This window comes from Pomacea canaliculata, linkage group LG10, assembly GCF_003073045.1.
Source record: "Pomacea canaliculata isolate SZHN2017 linkage group LG10, ASM307304v1, whole genome shotgun sequence".
In the NCBI taxonomy this organism is placed as follows: Eukaryota; Metazoa; Mollusca; class Gastropoda; order Architaenioglossa; family Ampullariidae; genus Pomacea; species Pomacea canaliculata.
This window is the reverse complement of record NC_037599.1, coordinates 2682423-2697064: the sequence shown is the minus strand read 5'-3', so window position 1 is coordinate 2697064 and position 14642 is coordinate 2682423.

Sequence of the window (14642 nt, the reverse complement as noted above, 5' to 3'; positions counted from 1 at the left end):
TCCATGTACGAAGGAACAAGACATGTAACAACACGGGAAGTGTGGCCGGCGCCAAACATAGAGCGACAGATTAAGTGCATAAAAATGGGGGCCAAACTGCCACTCTGTGGCAACCCAGAGATTAAAAGCTCTGACCCAGGGGTTTTCACGCAGTGGGAAAACGTGCACACAGCCTCCCTCCATGGTCGTCAAGGGAAATCTCCGCTGACTTACTCGCATAGTATTTAGTGGCGAAGCCTTCGTTCTCTCTTGTTTTCTGCGAAGACAACACGATAATACGGCAACAGAGTGCTTTTGTTTTTCTTTTTTACTTTTTAACGCAGATAACTACGCAGTCAGATGACCCCTTTAATGCAAAGCCGAAAGAAAACAGAAGGGAAAGGACAGTGCGAACCGTGATCGCCGGTCTCCGAGGAAGCTTCAAGACAGTGAACGACCTCGGCGGTAAGTCTAACACTGTTTGGCTCATGCTTACGTGTTGGGACGTGAACAACAGTTTACTGTACAGATACTCCGCCTACTCGCCCCCTTCCTGAAGATCACTCTTAAACTTTATTACATCACCTCGTGTCTAATGAAGACACACGCAACCATAAACCACAAAGAATGATGGCTGGTCGGCTGTCTGTGTTCAGGTGAGGCCTCACCGTTACTTTCATTATCTTAAGAAAAGCGGAGAAGACGCCCCTGGGAAGCCAGGAGAGTGTAGGGTGGGGGGAGATGTGTGACGAAATGTTTATGAACACACGACTATAATCAAAGGGAAACATGTCAAGTAAAACGTAGAAAAAAAACAGAACATGAACAGGGCAGGCCACAAAAAATAAGGAGAAGCACAAGATATTCTGATTGCTCAGACAATCGGTTGGAAACACCTACGAAGTTACTTTTTGGAATTAGTTTAATTCGATATATCCTCTCTTCACCCTTACTTACCTTCTCTATTTCTCTTTGTGGCCCACAAGGCACTTCGAGCACTTTCGTCCTCTTTAGCTTCATTTCTACCGTTAAACTGAGTGGCGTTGTCAGTGTACGAAAGTTCAAAAGAAGCAATTCACTGTTTAAAGCAAACCACTTCTCAATATGTGTGACAAAATGTGGAGACACGCCAGTCCGGCATCTGTAACATATGCTGTGTATCAACATGGGTGACACGATGTCTTGGTCTCCGAAAGTTCGAAGAGCTGCGGGTGGCAGGTATCAGGTAGTTTCACAGAGCTGAGGACGTGTCTGTACTCCGACCTGCTTGACTTGTCACGCTGTCGAGGCTCGTGCACGGGTGCCTGGCCACAAACGTCCATCGCCCTAACATTTACAAGTGAAATTAAAGGCTCTGCTCTCCGGCTACGTCCGTGCCAGGTAACATTTTGACATTTACAATTTTTTTCTCAATTCTGCAACCAGTCGTTTCACGCAAGTTTTTCTAGGAATCACAACAGGAACAGATCCTCGCGGATAAAAAAAAAAACACGATGCAGCGAACTGCACCACGAACATGCCTCAACAGCAATGGTGTCTCTTTTACGGTTCGCGACACATGATTCCAAGGAAAAGTGCACTTTAGAGAAGCAAGGAAAATATCTAAATGAACACTCAAAAAAAGTGGGAGGTAGACTTCCAGTCCAAGTAGCCAGAAAAGGATCTGTAAGCGAAATAAAAAGTATGCGGCCAATAAATGTGTATCACCGCTAATGCAAGTTTTAAGCCTGTAAACTGCTGGCTCTTGTAAAAGCAATGACAACGATGTACGAGATTCATTTGCAAAGCAGGTCGGCCTTCTTGCATTTTCTGAAGCGTGTGAAGTCTTAGAAATGTAAAATGTCAGAGACAATAATGATTTGCTGAAAAATTTTCAGTGTGAGAGCAGGAAGAAAACCTTGGTTTTATATTTATCATCATCCTATCCAGCGAAAGAACAACATGAAAATATAGTCTTATCTCCAAATAAATCATAAGATTCCTTTTTGAACGTACTCTCTCTAGATACTAGTTTTCTAGACAAGTTTCCTGCAACGCTCGCACCTTGCCTGACCACTCACTACCTACATAAGCTTCCTACACCAGTCAACGTCCGTTGTCGCACTGCGATACTCATCGCTAGTCATCTCATTAACCATAATTTTGTGACATGTTTGATTATGTTTCTGTGGGTTGTGTAATCCGGTACCCGTTTAAAAGCCTACTAAGCCGATGAGACAAGCACTGCACAGTGGAATCGCTCTTCGTCGCTCAGAGTCTCCATCCAGTCTGTGATACCAAGGAAACTCCATTTGTCAAGTTAACACTGATTTGCCGGAAACTGAGTTCACGCAGTGTGTATGCCAGCATGGATTCGTGTCTGGAAAGGATGAACATTTTGGTCCTAGCTCATGCAGCAACATCCCTCGTAAGCCAGGTTACGCCAGATACCAGTTACAATGACAACTAGCAAGGACGTCTATGTATGCTCACAGGAACTGTAGGTCCGGCCTAGGCCCGGATGTCTAGCGTGAGGTAAAGTCTGTTTTAGCAGCACACTCAACAATACATCTGGAACGCCATCACCGACTGACAACGCGGTTAACCTGGTCAACACACACAGTGACAAGTCGCGGTTAACCTGAAGTCATCACACACAGTGACAAGTCTCGGTAAACCTGAAGTCATCACATACACTGACAAGTCTCGCTTAGTCTCACGTCACCCGAGATTGACATGTCCCGATTAGTCTCGTGTTTCAACAATATGCGTGGGTGCGTTCCGCAGAAAAACAACGCTGACTACCTCTCGTCCTGATGACAAGGTGAACAGGAAGGGGAGAAGGTGAGTGATGCCTCCCTCCCCTTCCAAACGTCTGCTTCGGTAAGGGTCCTGCATGGGGTCGCTAAGAGTCTAAGCAGACGCATCAAGGACCTAGCCACTGGTGTTATGTTCAAATTTCGCATCATTCTAGGTGCCACCATTGTTCGTCGTACAGGAGGTGATGTTCTTTCTTTTACATCTTGACACAGTTCCTTCTCCCTGTCTGTCTGTGTACAAGTGATTGTTGTAGAACAAGCGTAAGGCAAACGCACTTTGTTTAACACTCCGCTGCCCATGACAAACTGCCTCAAGACATTCTGACCAAGGGTTTCAAAACTTGGAAGAACCATCATTGCATTTAGAAACAATGACGGCAACGTGTGTGTGTGTCTGTATGAAAGGAGAGGGGTGAAATTATGCTCACAAACGATTAATAGGATAAGCATGGGGGTAGAAGTTAACGATAAATCAGCGTCAAAAATCCAAGAAAAGGTGTGTTGTGAGTAGGAGAAGCAGTTATGCAAAAAAGCGAGCTCTGCCATTGCCTTGAGCAAATGATCAAGGCAGCAAATTTCTGAGTAATGTGGCTCTCTCATGCGTGTAAGCAACCCAAATTTACGGTTCATTTAGATAAATATGTAACCTAAGAAAAAAAACGTGTACTGAACTCAATCTGGTTTCCTACTCCCCTCCACTACCGCCCAAAACAAATCCGGAAAGTGACGACCAAAGTCTCTTTGATGATGTAAATGTCCGAGGAGATCACATCGAGTGTACAAAATCCAAAGGGTCTCCTCAAACATTTACATCATCATTGGGTGGCAAACCAGCGGCATGAGGAGACGCACGGTAATGGCTGCCAGACATTCCAGGTGGAAACACTGTACGTCTAATCCTATGTCCAGATATGTGGTAGAGAATTCGTTCAGCTAATGAGGCTCCTAAATTCAGACATGTATTTCTATGGGTCTGTGAGCTGAGAGAAACGTTCTCTCCACTCACCTCACCTCACATCGATTTCCCTATACCAACCCTGCTCCACCACTCACGCCTTTCTTAATAAACCTCCGCCGTCTGACTATTACATACCACGAGAACTAAAACACCTTGAGAAAGAGTATAACATTGTGCCGGCCAGGTATTGGAACATCGACAAACTCCGCAAGCGTCATCCATAAAATACAATGAGTTTTTTCATACCCCCATTTAAAATTGTAGGGCATGGAGGGGTAGGGGTTCGAACCCTCGGTTAGCATTGCTAAAGTTTCTACACCCCACATGTTGATTTATTTATAGAGCACCAAACCACACAATCGAAGACGGCCTGAGGGCGCTCTACATACATAAAATAATACAGACGGGCACTACGATTAGTATGTATCAAATGCGTCTTACAAATTCATTCACACCGTCTCTCTCTCTCTCACACACACACACCGCCGTTGTATCGACCATTCGCAGGAGAAAAAGTACACATCATTGTGCATGTGTTCTTATCGCCAGCTTGATCCCTGATGTCAAGGGACTACTTTAAGTATTAGGGATACGTTTTTATGCACGGAAAACTCGCTCACATTTTAGGACAATTAATTTTGAAACATTAGCTGTTGTTTATGTTTGGTTTATGACGCAACGTAGTGTGCGGCGAGACCTCCAGACTAAAGTCCTTCAGGTTTTCGGATCCCCGACTTGCTTATTGGCTCAATTGGGGTGAACAAGACACATTGTCGACAGTCACCAATCCACCTACGTCAGGAACAGCAACAACGACCTTAGCGTGGCCAGAGACTGCAACCACCAACAAGCGACAGCCACGCGCTTGTGTTTTATGTCAGCGGGCAGAGAAGTGGAGGAGAGGGAGGGGAGGAGAAACCACTTCTACTTTGGAGTTAACAACTGCCACTGCAATAAAAGGCACCATGACGAGCAAGTTCGAAGGTCACGATGAAGACACTTGAAAAATATGGCTTACGTGCACAGCGCTAGAGAACGACAGACCGAGGATAGACGGACGGACAAACAAACGCACGTGCACAGGTTCGAAGTACTTGTTTGTGTGTGTGTGTGGTGCCGCGAGAGAATACGCTCCCCTCCATCACATGCAAAGCTCGCTCGTCCTTACTCGTTAAAAGGAACAATGGCACGAGAGATACCTGGGAAGGTAGCTTGCTTACACACGTGACGACGACAATATACTCCCGACGGAACCCTGCGCTCCAGGTGGGTGTTTGAGGTAATACAGCACCGCTCTATCTCGTTCTCTGCACGCGCACGCAGCTGACGGCAGGTCCATTCACGTGCTGGTTCCAACACCCGATCTCTACAAGCAGCACACGACAAGGACGTGCGATATCCCTCCGCCGGTCAAACCGTCTCAACTTGAGGCGCGTTTTGAGAGGCCGTCAATAAGCCGTCGTGGCGACAGAAAATATGATTGTTAACGGCGGCTTGTCGAGGGTGACTCGGTGCTTCTTACCTGCGTCTAGACCCAACTACGTCATAGCACTTCCATTGTTACGAAGAGGCATAGTGGGGCAGGTAATGAAGAATAAACAAAACAAAGCTCTTTCGACCTGTAGTTTGGCTTCTCTGGTAAAAACAAATGAATATTTATGCCTGTTAGCGGTGAAAAAATGGCTAGTGGTGACACGACTGATCGGGCTGAAAATTGGGAAACTGAAAATCTACACCTAAACAAAAGAAAGGCGAACACAAAAGAAAAAAAAGTTCAGACAAACCGGCGGTAAGTCGATTCTTCCAGTGATACAGCGGAAAGTAAAACCTCCAAATAAGGTCGAAGCTAAACTTATACAGTTTGTTATGTATTCAAATCCCCTTCTGGGACTGGGTTGTACAATTTTCATTTCATCTAGCTAATAACCAGCCCGTAAAACTTTGACTTCAGCAGCCAATCACCTGTGACTTACCTACACTGCCGAGACGTCAAATGATAAACCACGATGAGGTGCAGCACAAGTAAGGCTGTCAGAAATCACAGAGACAACAGAAGTGATAAATATGGCGTCTGCCACTAGCTGTGACTTTGGAACGAGACAGTCAAATCATCTGTACGATCACGGTAATGAAAGAGGGAGTGATGGCGGTGGGGAAGACTAGAGAATAGACCTTGCACTGGGCGGGGACAGAGGGTCTGTGTGATAAGTGGAGGAATGTTCCAGTCGCCTTGTAACTCTGTCAGCTTCTATAATTTTTAATGATAATCTTAGAAGAACCAGCGAAAATGGCAACGAAAATTCATTCCACCAACAATTCACAAAACAAAAGGCTGAATGGGATAGGGGTGGGAGTACTAGTAAGGATAACGCCTTAAAGACCTACTCGAGCTCCTCACTGTCACCGTACAATGTATACTATGAAAAAGCAAAAGACTTTGGGGGGTACTATTGAGGAAGACGCGTGCTTCAGAAGTAAAAACAGTTATGTGTGAGCTATTACAGTTATGATCACTACCATGTTCTTTATACCTGTATACTGTGATCCATTTGCAGAGTAGAGGGGAAAAAAACTGTGGAGATTCAGGTTCTGTTATGTAAATGAGTTAAAGTGTAAATGCTTAGTAATGTAAATCCAGTGCAAACATATCAATGTTTGAATGATGTGGCCATGTTTAAAACAAAATAAAGGCAGCAGATGGACAAAGTAAAAATGAAAACAAGATCATACAGTTTTGTTATTCATGGGAATACAAGCACTATCCAGAAAATGCATACATGGCACATGGCACCATAGAAGCCATAGGACTGGCAAGTGATGCCCTTCTGAAAAGATTCCCCATGGTGACATGGGCACTTCTTTATAGGTATGTCCACCAAACCAGTATTCACAAACATTATTGATTACTGTTTACTGAAGCAGCACACCAGTTGAGGAACACAGAACAACAATATTTTTATGTCTGTGGTACAGACTCTACAAAGTCCAGGTTTTCTGGCCACAGCCACATAGATCAAGGTTTTTCAAATGCATCAATGGTTTTCATTAATGTAAAAGTAGGAAGCCAGCATTTTTGTCAAAGTCAAAATATATCAAAAGGATTCTATGGTCAATTGTGCTTTAAAAAAGCTGTATACTGCTGAAGTAATAATAGCACAGTGCCAAGAGGCAAAACATTAATGCCTGGAACAATTAAGGTGTTGAGGGAGACAACTATGAAGCACACTATTCACAGATGGGACAAGATGTGTTGGATATGCAGCATCCAACAATGATAAGTACTTATAGGAAACAATAGGCTTTTCAGACAGCATTTGGTTTATCCAAAAAAAACCTGGTAAATTGATATTTTCATGTTTCTCAGTGCTTTTGTTATCTCATTCTGTTTGCACTGGTACATATATGAAATAGCTGTCAGAACTGATACAGCTGCAGTGGATACAGTGCCTCATTTCATACTTAGTGACAAAGTGCAAACGTAAAATACACTGGTAATAGTAAGCGATTCCCTATCTGTAATGATACAGTATATATGTTGCTTTGGGTTGCCTACTACTTAATTGTTTTTCATTTTAATTTACTTTTTAATTTACTTTAATTTTTAAAGTCTTCCAAGGAAGCTGATACGCCGCTCCGACCGCTGGGCATTGAATACATGTATAGAGTGGATTGGAATTAACTGGAGCAAGATTTTGCAGGAATTTCTGACTATATGTGCAAATCGCCAAATCTGAAATTAGATAATAAATAAATGGCTGTTGTCAAGCGCTGAAATTTACAGAATACATTTATCTTTGTCTCTACCTACCAGACTTTGTATAAATCGGACCACTCGGGTAGTCCTTAAAAAATAAATGTTGAGGCGAGAAGTTCATAAACTACTGACTGGAGTTCAGTCAACGGTAAGTCGGTAATGCGTTGTGTGATCGGCTTTATGCGTTGTCCAAATGCTGATGTAGTGTAGGAGGGTAGGGAAGGTGCGGAAATGAGTTGTTTCCAGAAAACAACTAAAGGTTGTAGGGGGAACAAACAGCGTACCAGGCGTCCCCAGCTGCAACCAGTATCAAGAACGACGCTGATGAAGATGATTATAATTAAACGTTTTACCGAGACTAACAGGAAGCACGTTACTTCACCGACTTTACTGCTATCACCTGCTGGACAGACAACGGCATCCCTTCCATTCCCACCACCACAACCACCACCATACACACACATGGGATGGGTAATTGCGGGGTTCAGAACAGATTCTGCTTCTAACGACACGAATTCAAAATTGCTAATCATTCATTATTCTGCGATAACGGTGAGGCCTCCGCCTCTTTTACCCGTCTGCGGTCCCGAGTGACGTCAGCAGCAAACAGGGAGGAGAGAGAGTTCGATCAAAGGCTACTTACCTGTGCTAAAAGTCAACTGCCCCGCGGCAGGAAGGGCTTCTGTGCAGTGTGGCCCGTGCGTGCAACATGTGACATGTTCTTAATATACGGCAGCCAGGCCCAGCAACACACCCATCATCTGCCCTGGGTCATATCCCCCACCACCACCACCCAGTTTGACATCCACACTATTGCCCCTCCTCACAGACGCCGCCGCCATTAAAACGGCCCGCCAATCTGAGGGCCAACCATGTCGCCTACGGCATGAACGTTTGCCTCTACCTCTCGGCCCACACCGGGACAGGTGAAAGAGCCACGCTGGCTACAGAGACTAATATACACCGGTAACTCATTGGTGGCGTGGTGGGTCCTGTCCGTCCACTCTTTCGGCCAAAGGGTTGATCATGAGGGCTCCACAAATAGTAGATGGTGCAGGTCATCGGAAACTTTATGACCTGCACAGCGAGATATTCAGTGTGGGTGCGTGTGTGCGTGTGTGCGCGCGTGAGTGTGTGTGTGTTATTAGTACAATCCAGGAGGGCTTGCATACGCCGCTGGACGGGCCCTTTACAAAGCGTAGCAACTTGGTGATAAGGAGATGTGTGTGAAGCCTATCAGAAATGATTTGCTGCGACGCGAAGCACAAGGAGCAGGAAGGGTGACAATACCAGAAAGGACCCGCTCCCTGCCTAACAACTTGCAAGTACGTCGAACCATTAGACGGAACAATGCTAAGGCTGGTGGTGGTGGTGGCGGAGCTGTGAAGGGAGGGTAAAGACACTGGCGATTTGTGGCAGACACTGAGAGTTCACGTGCGGTCACAGAGAGTACACAGGAGTGAATGTTCAGTGAAAACCGAGTTCGAATTAAAACGATCGAGAAAAATACAGTGATGGGGTCACCCCCACACACGAAATATGCTGATCAATTCAGCTTGTTAAGATCGGGTGGGAAGCTAGACCAGTTTTGTTTCCGCCAATACCAGCGTGAATCGACACCATCGAGTAAGGATGGATAGGAAAAATAATACTTTCGCTAATTGAAGCTAGACGTGTAATTAGGGGACGGATGGGATGCCCAGTATCAACCATGCTGTACGAAGAAGGGATGGGGAGAACGGAATTACCTTCCAAAAACAGGCGGCGTAGAATCGGACTCCTGTTGGATCAGAGATGAAACTGAGAGGAGAGAAAGAGGTAGACACAGTTATTTGGGAAGAGAGCATGTGTTATCACACCGAGCAACAAAACTATAAAACTTTCAATTTTGACATCTTGAGTTAACCTGAGGTGGTATTTAGCCACGTCCTCCTATCCAAACTGATCCTCACTTCGCATCGCAACTGCAAGCGGGTCACCACCGCTGGCAGGTGTCAAGAGTTCTATTCGTTTTCGCTGCGTGGCAAAGGTTTTGCCAGAGACACTATCCTGCCAAACTGTACAGAAATGAAGTTGAGGCGGTTAAGGTGCACTTTCTCAACTCTAACAAAGCAAAACATACAAAAAAAAAACTGAATTCAGCATGTCACGAAACTTGTCGGTGTGTGATCATGAAACCTGCTTGCTCTTCACCTAAGGAAAGAACGACAGAGAAAAATTCGAAAAAAAAAGAGACTTACTTCTCTTGCTGTGTCGCCGACATCCGTTTAATATAAAGTCTTGTCTGTCGCCTGAAGCCTGACGTTGTTTCGCCAACCGCACGAACTGCTGACAGGTTCGTCCCGGCCTTCCCAGTCTGTCGTCTGCTCCGACCGCCTCACTGAATGATGAGCGGCAGCCCGGGGACCGGTGTGTTGCGCACGGGGGCCTGTACACATTCGCGTCTCGTCGCACGAAAGATCGCCTTCGGGAGAGGTAACTGCACCGGGCAGGATTTCTTCTCGTTCCCCCAACGCGTCTCACGGGGCCTACTGGTCGGATGTCCGGCCGCGAGAGCAACTCCTAAGAAACTATTTCGCACTGATGCTGGAGCCGCGGCGAGGGGACACGGAATGGAATAATATTGAACCTGGGATCACTATAAAGTAGCTGGCAACAGTGGTTTCCCCTCTTCGCAGGCAGTCGCCACGGCCACACGCACCGCCGTGTGTGTCACCGGTGTGTCACGTGCTCTGTGACAGGCCCGTTTCATTGAGTAGAACACCGGAGGTAAGGGGGGGAGGGAGAAAAGTAGAAGCTAGACCTGGGGATGTGGGGGGAGGGGTGGAAAAGAGAGAGAGAACAGGGGAGGAGTGCCTGTGTGTATCTATTAGTTCCCATCCCGCCCCTTCCCCAATACCTTACCAACACCCCCATCTCCCGCAGCCAGGGAGAACATAGGAGGGGGACAGTCTGTTTCGCTGTCGCCACAGCGAGGTAGAGGTGATGGGGATGCTGACAGCTGCGTGGTGGTGGCCCGGGGTAGAGCTCGGTTTCCGACCGGTTTGTTATTTGCAGGATGAAGGGAAGGGGACGGCGAAAAGTCAATATAGAACGAAGGTGGGAGCTTGCCTCGGCCCGAGATACAGGCACGAAGACCACCAAGTCTTAGGAGACGTTTTCAGGGTTGTGGGGATGGTGGATGAGTGTGGGGAACGTCAGGTGAGATGGGGGAGAGCACGGAGGTGTACTGGGAGAGATGTATAACGAAAGGATGTGTTAGGGAAGGGGGGAAGGGGTGAAGACCACTGCCGAGGAGCGCGGGCAAGAAATAGGAAGGGGAAGGGTGAGGAAGGCTGTGTGAGGGTGATGAGCTAAATAGTTGTTTGTGTGCGGGATGTGTCACGTGTGGGAGGTAGTTGGTGGAGGCCAATGGCTATCACTACTGTTTGAAACTTAGAGCCATGCGCCTACTGAACTGGTGCCAGATCACACAGACCTTGGGCGCCGTCGATGTTTCCAGTTGGTCTTGGCACGATGGCTCAGACACCGCCAGCAAAGCTGATCCCGACGCATCAAGCCTCCTGGGCGTGGCCGCTCCCGTCGCCAGGACTCATCGTCACACGCCACAGCGACATGCGCAGTTCTCCCCACCACCATCCTCATCACCACCACCACCACACTCTCCCCCGGACGTCGTTGTTCGTCCTGCTGCACGACACATACATCAAACATTAGGGGCATTGCTGGGAAATGAGTGCACTATAGGTGTGAGAAAAAAATCACATGACATAATGATACTGCTTCTTGAATTATGTCTGCTGCTTTGACTGTCAGCTACAAATCACTTTAACCTCACATGCACCACATGGGGACTGGGGAGAATACATTGAGAATATTATTTTGTAAGATAAATACGCTATTCTTCTCCTAGTAAACTTCTTTCTTCCCTTGTATAAATACGTTCTTGAGAATAAAAAGGAGAGTGGAATGCCCAGCATAGTCAACATTAGCTAAATGCACAATTCTAGTACAAAATAAATTCAGCAGGCTCACTGTGGTTAATACATAGACATTACCGTACAAGGGTCTTAAAAGTTGCTACGGTTGGGGAGGGAGGTTGTGTGTGCGAGTTGGGGAGTAGGGGGGGTGGGAGCCAATGTACTCCGTAAGTTAATGTCCTACTGTATTCGTCTGTAATCATTGTTGAATAAAATTATAAACACGTCAGCAAACACAAACTGAACTATTTATATTCGATCACCATACAATTTTCAGGGCTTGCTCGTAACGCATACACATTTCACAAGTGTGAAAACATACGTTCACGTGGGGACTGGTGATAGCGTAGAACCTTCACAGGTGTACTCATGAAACATAAGTTCACATAATTATGTACTCACAAAACATGCAATGTTCACATGAGTACTTGTGAAAACAAACAATTTCGCGCAGCGTTGTTAGCGTCGTTGACTCGATGAACCACGCTCATCCATCGGAAGTCGCTCATTGCATATTTTCAACCTGAGGTACAGCAGTCTGCCTGGGACAAAGGTTGGGACGGCACCTTTTCATGTACCCCTTCAGCAAACCCCACCCACCCCCCCACAATCCACCTCCACCCACGATCACCGAGGTGACTGCAGGGACAATAGCGTCCCTTGACTCCGATCGTACAGTTTAACCCTCCGGCTCGTCTGCAGCCCCCGACCCCCAATCCCCAACCCAACCCCCTCCAAAAGCCTCTTGGGCCCAGTGCTGCCACCTGCATGGGAGGCCACTCTTCGCGCTCCTCGCAACTTGCTACTCCCTCCCTACCCTTACCCCCACTCAGGGCCCCTCTCATTTGCTTGGAACTAGTTACAAGTTTTGTTAGCACGAGTTTTTCTGGCCATCCTGTTCTTGTCTTGAGCCGCGCGATTCCAATCGCTGTGTCTCTATTTGAACGTCCAGAAGAAATCACAAGCAGCGCTTTTTGCAGGAGGTTTGTCGACCTGTCGGATGGGCGTGGTCACAAGATGTCTGCGCATGGAGGCCCGGTCAGTCCTGCACGATGCTCGGACTTCTAAGGTTTTGAAGGCTTTTGAAACGCAAAACACATCGGTGATACCGTCTGCCAGCACGGGTAACAGTTCTCACAGAGCGTGTGCATGATGTACATAAGGTTAAATTAACTGAGCATCCCTTAGCCGAGAAGTTAGAGGAAGGCAGCGAACGGTGTGGCTCACTGTGACAAGACCACAGCATGAACCTACTACTGTCATGCCGGGACGTATTTACCTCCCCTTGCACCATTCGTTTCCCTGACAAATCAAATATTCAACTACCCATTCCTGCAGAACAGCTGTTGGGTGGATAGGGGAAGATTTCCTTTAACCGCCATCTTTTTGCTTAGTAGTCGAATGCACAGGAAGGCTGTTGGTGCAAGCAATGGATTCTCTAGAGACTCAGAAGGCAAGGTCTCAATACACATAGAGACAGAAGGCAAGGTCTCAATACACATAGAGACAGAAGGCAAGGTCTCAATACACATAGAGACAGAAGGCAAGGTCTCAATACATTACCTCTAGAGACAGAAGGCAAGGTCTCAATATATTACCGCTAGACACAGAAGCCAGGCTCTCAAGTTCCACGTGCGTGCGGGCTTTGCTTTGCGAATGGTTGTGTGATTGTATGCGAGATCGCTAGTACATCACAGCACATTACTGAAGTAGGGTATGCATTTTGTGACTACCAAAAGACAAGCTACAAAAAGACTTACCAACCTTACGATTATTAAGTAAATAAAAGAGAAGAAACTACACAATGTTGCCCCAAATCGCACAGTGCACGATTCTCTTGCAATGTCCAGTCTCTCACCTGAAGCTGTACCTTGCTTTAAAGAGAAAGGGGAACAAAGAGGGTTTTCCAGAAGAGCCACGTGTCGAAGGCGCTGAGAATGTTGACAACACGAGCAGAATTGGCTTCCATTCCCTCGGTGAAACAAATGTGATATGGACGCCACACGTCCCGCCAGCAAAGCAGGGAACAATGGAAAAGATACGATGGTGAGTGTGGGTGTTATATTGTAATTTTTCGCCGTTGGATCTATGCGAAGCGTCCAGCCCTGTGAACAGCTGTCACATCCGGAAACCAGTGTCCACAGTCGGCGCCATTTTGTGACAAGCGCTTTTCCGCAGCGTCACCAGGTGTCCCCAGGTGTTCCCAGGTGTGCCCATGCCCACCTTCAACCCTTTCTCATGGAAAATGAAAAGAAGTAGATCGCGTCTGCAAGAAAGATGGCGGTCGGAAGCGAGTTGTCGCTCCAGCTGTTGACGTCACTTCCTCGGGAGCATTTGTGACAAAAGAACGCGTCCTTCGCTGCTTTACCAAGGAGGCGATCAGTGCAACGGTTCGCTGACAACGACACTGACAATGATAATGGCTCTGGTATGGGCGATGATGACAACTGTGTGGAAGATGACTGCGCCACAGAGTTTAAGTGTGTCTATTCTTCACACACACACCTTAACACTCTCTCTGCGGCATTAGGCACACTAGACAGTTAATGCCAACCTCCTTTTCTTGGAATCATAAATATAAAAAGACGAGACTTTCTAATTTTCTTTTCATTCGTACTGCAGAAAAAATCTGTTTGGGTCATGCTGACCACCAAAGAGCATTAAGAGGGCCTTTCTTACATAGATCTTGCTTATACCATCCACATAGAATTCTCACAGCAAGCGGCCTTTATAACTATTATATATATATGCGTGGAAAGTATTTTCTACACTTGTGTACCACTCCTGACAGAAATCATCACTCGGTATTTATCTAAACTTCTTTAAGAAAACTTTCTCCCTCTCACCTGTAACCCCATGGAGAACAGTGCCCCACGTATTTTGTCACCCAGGTTTCATGAACTCTAGAAGACACCAGGTAGAGTATATTGTATGTTTTCTTGGCTTACAGCGTTGGTTGGATGCTTCAACAAACATAACTATTTTTTGATATATCGACTAGCTGAAATAGTATACTATTGATAGATGTCTAAATCCCAATACGTAAGTTTGTTGGATGCTCTCGATGAGACTCCATGGAATCTGTTACAGGCAAAAATGTCAATCTTCTCTACATCAGCTTCTGAAAATCTATAAATGCTACTGAAAGAACCGTGTTTTTAATTAATTGTTAT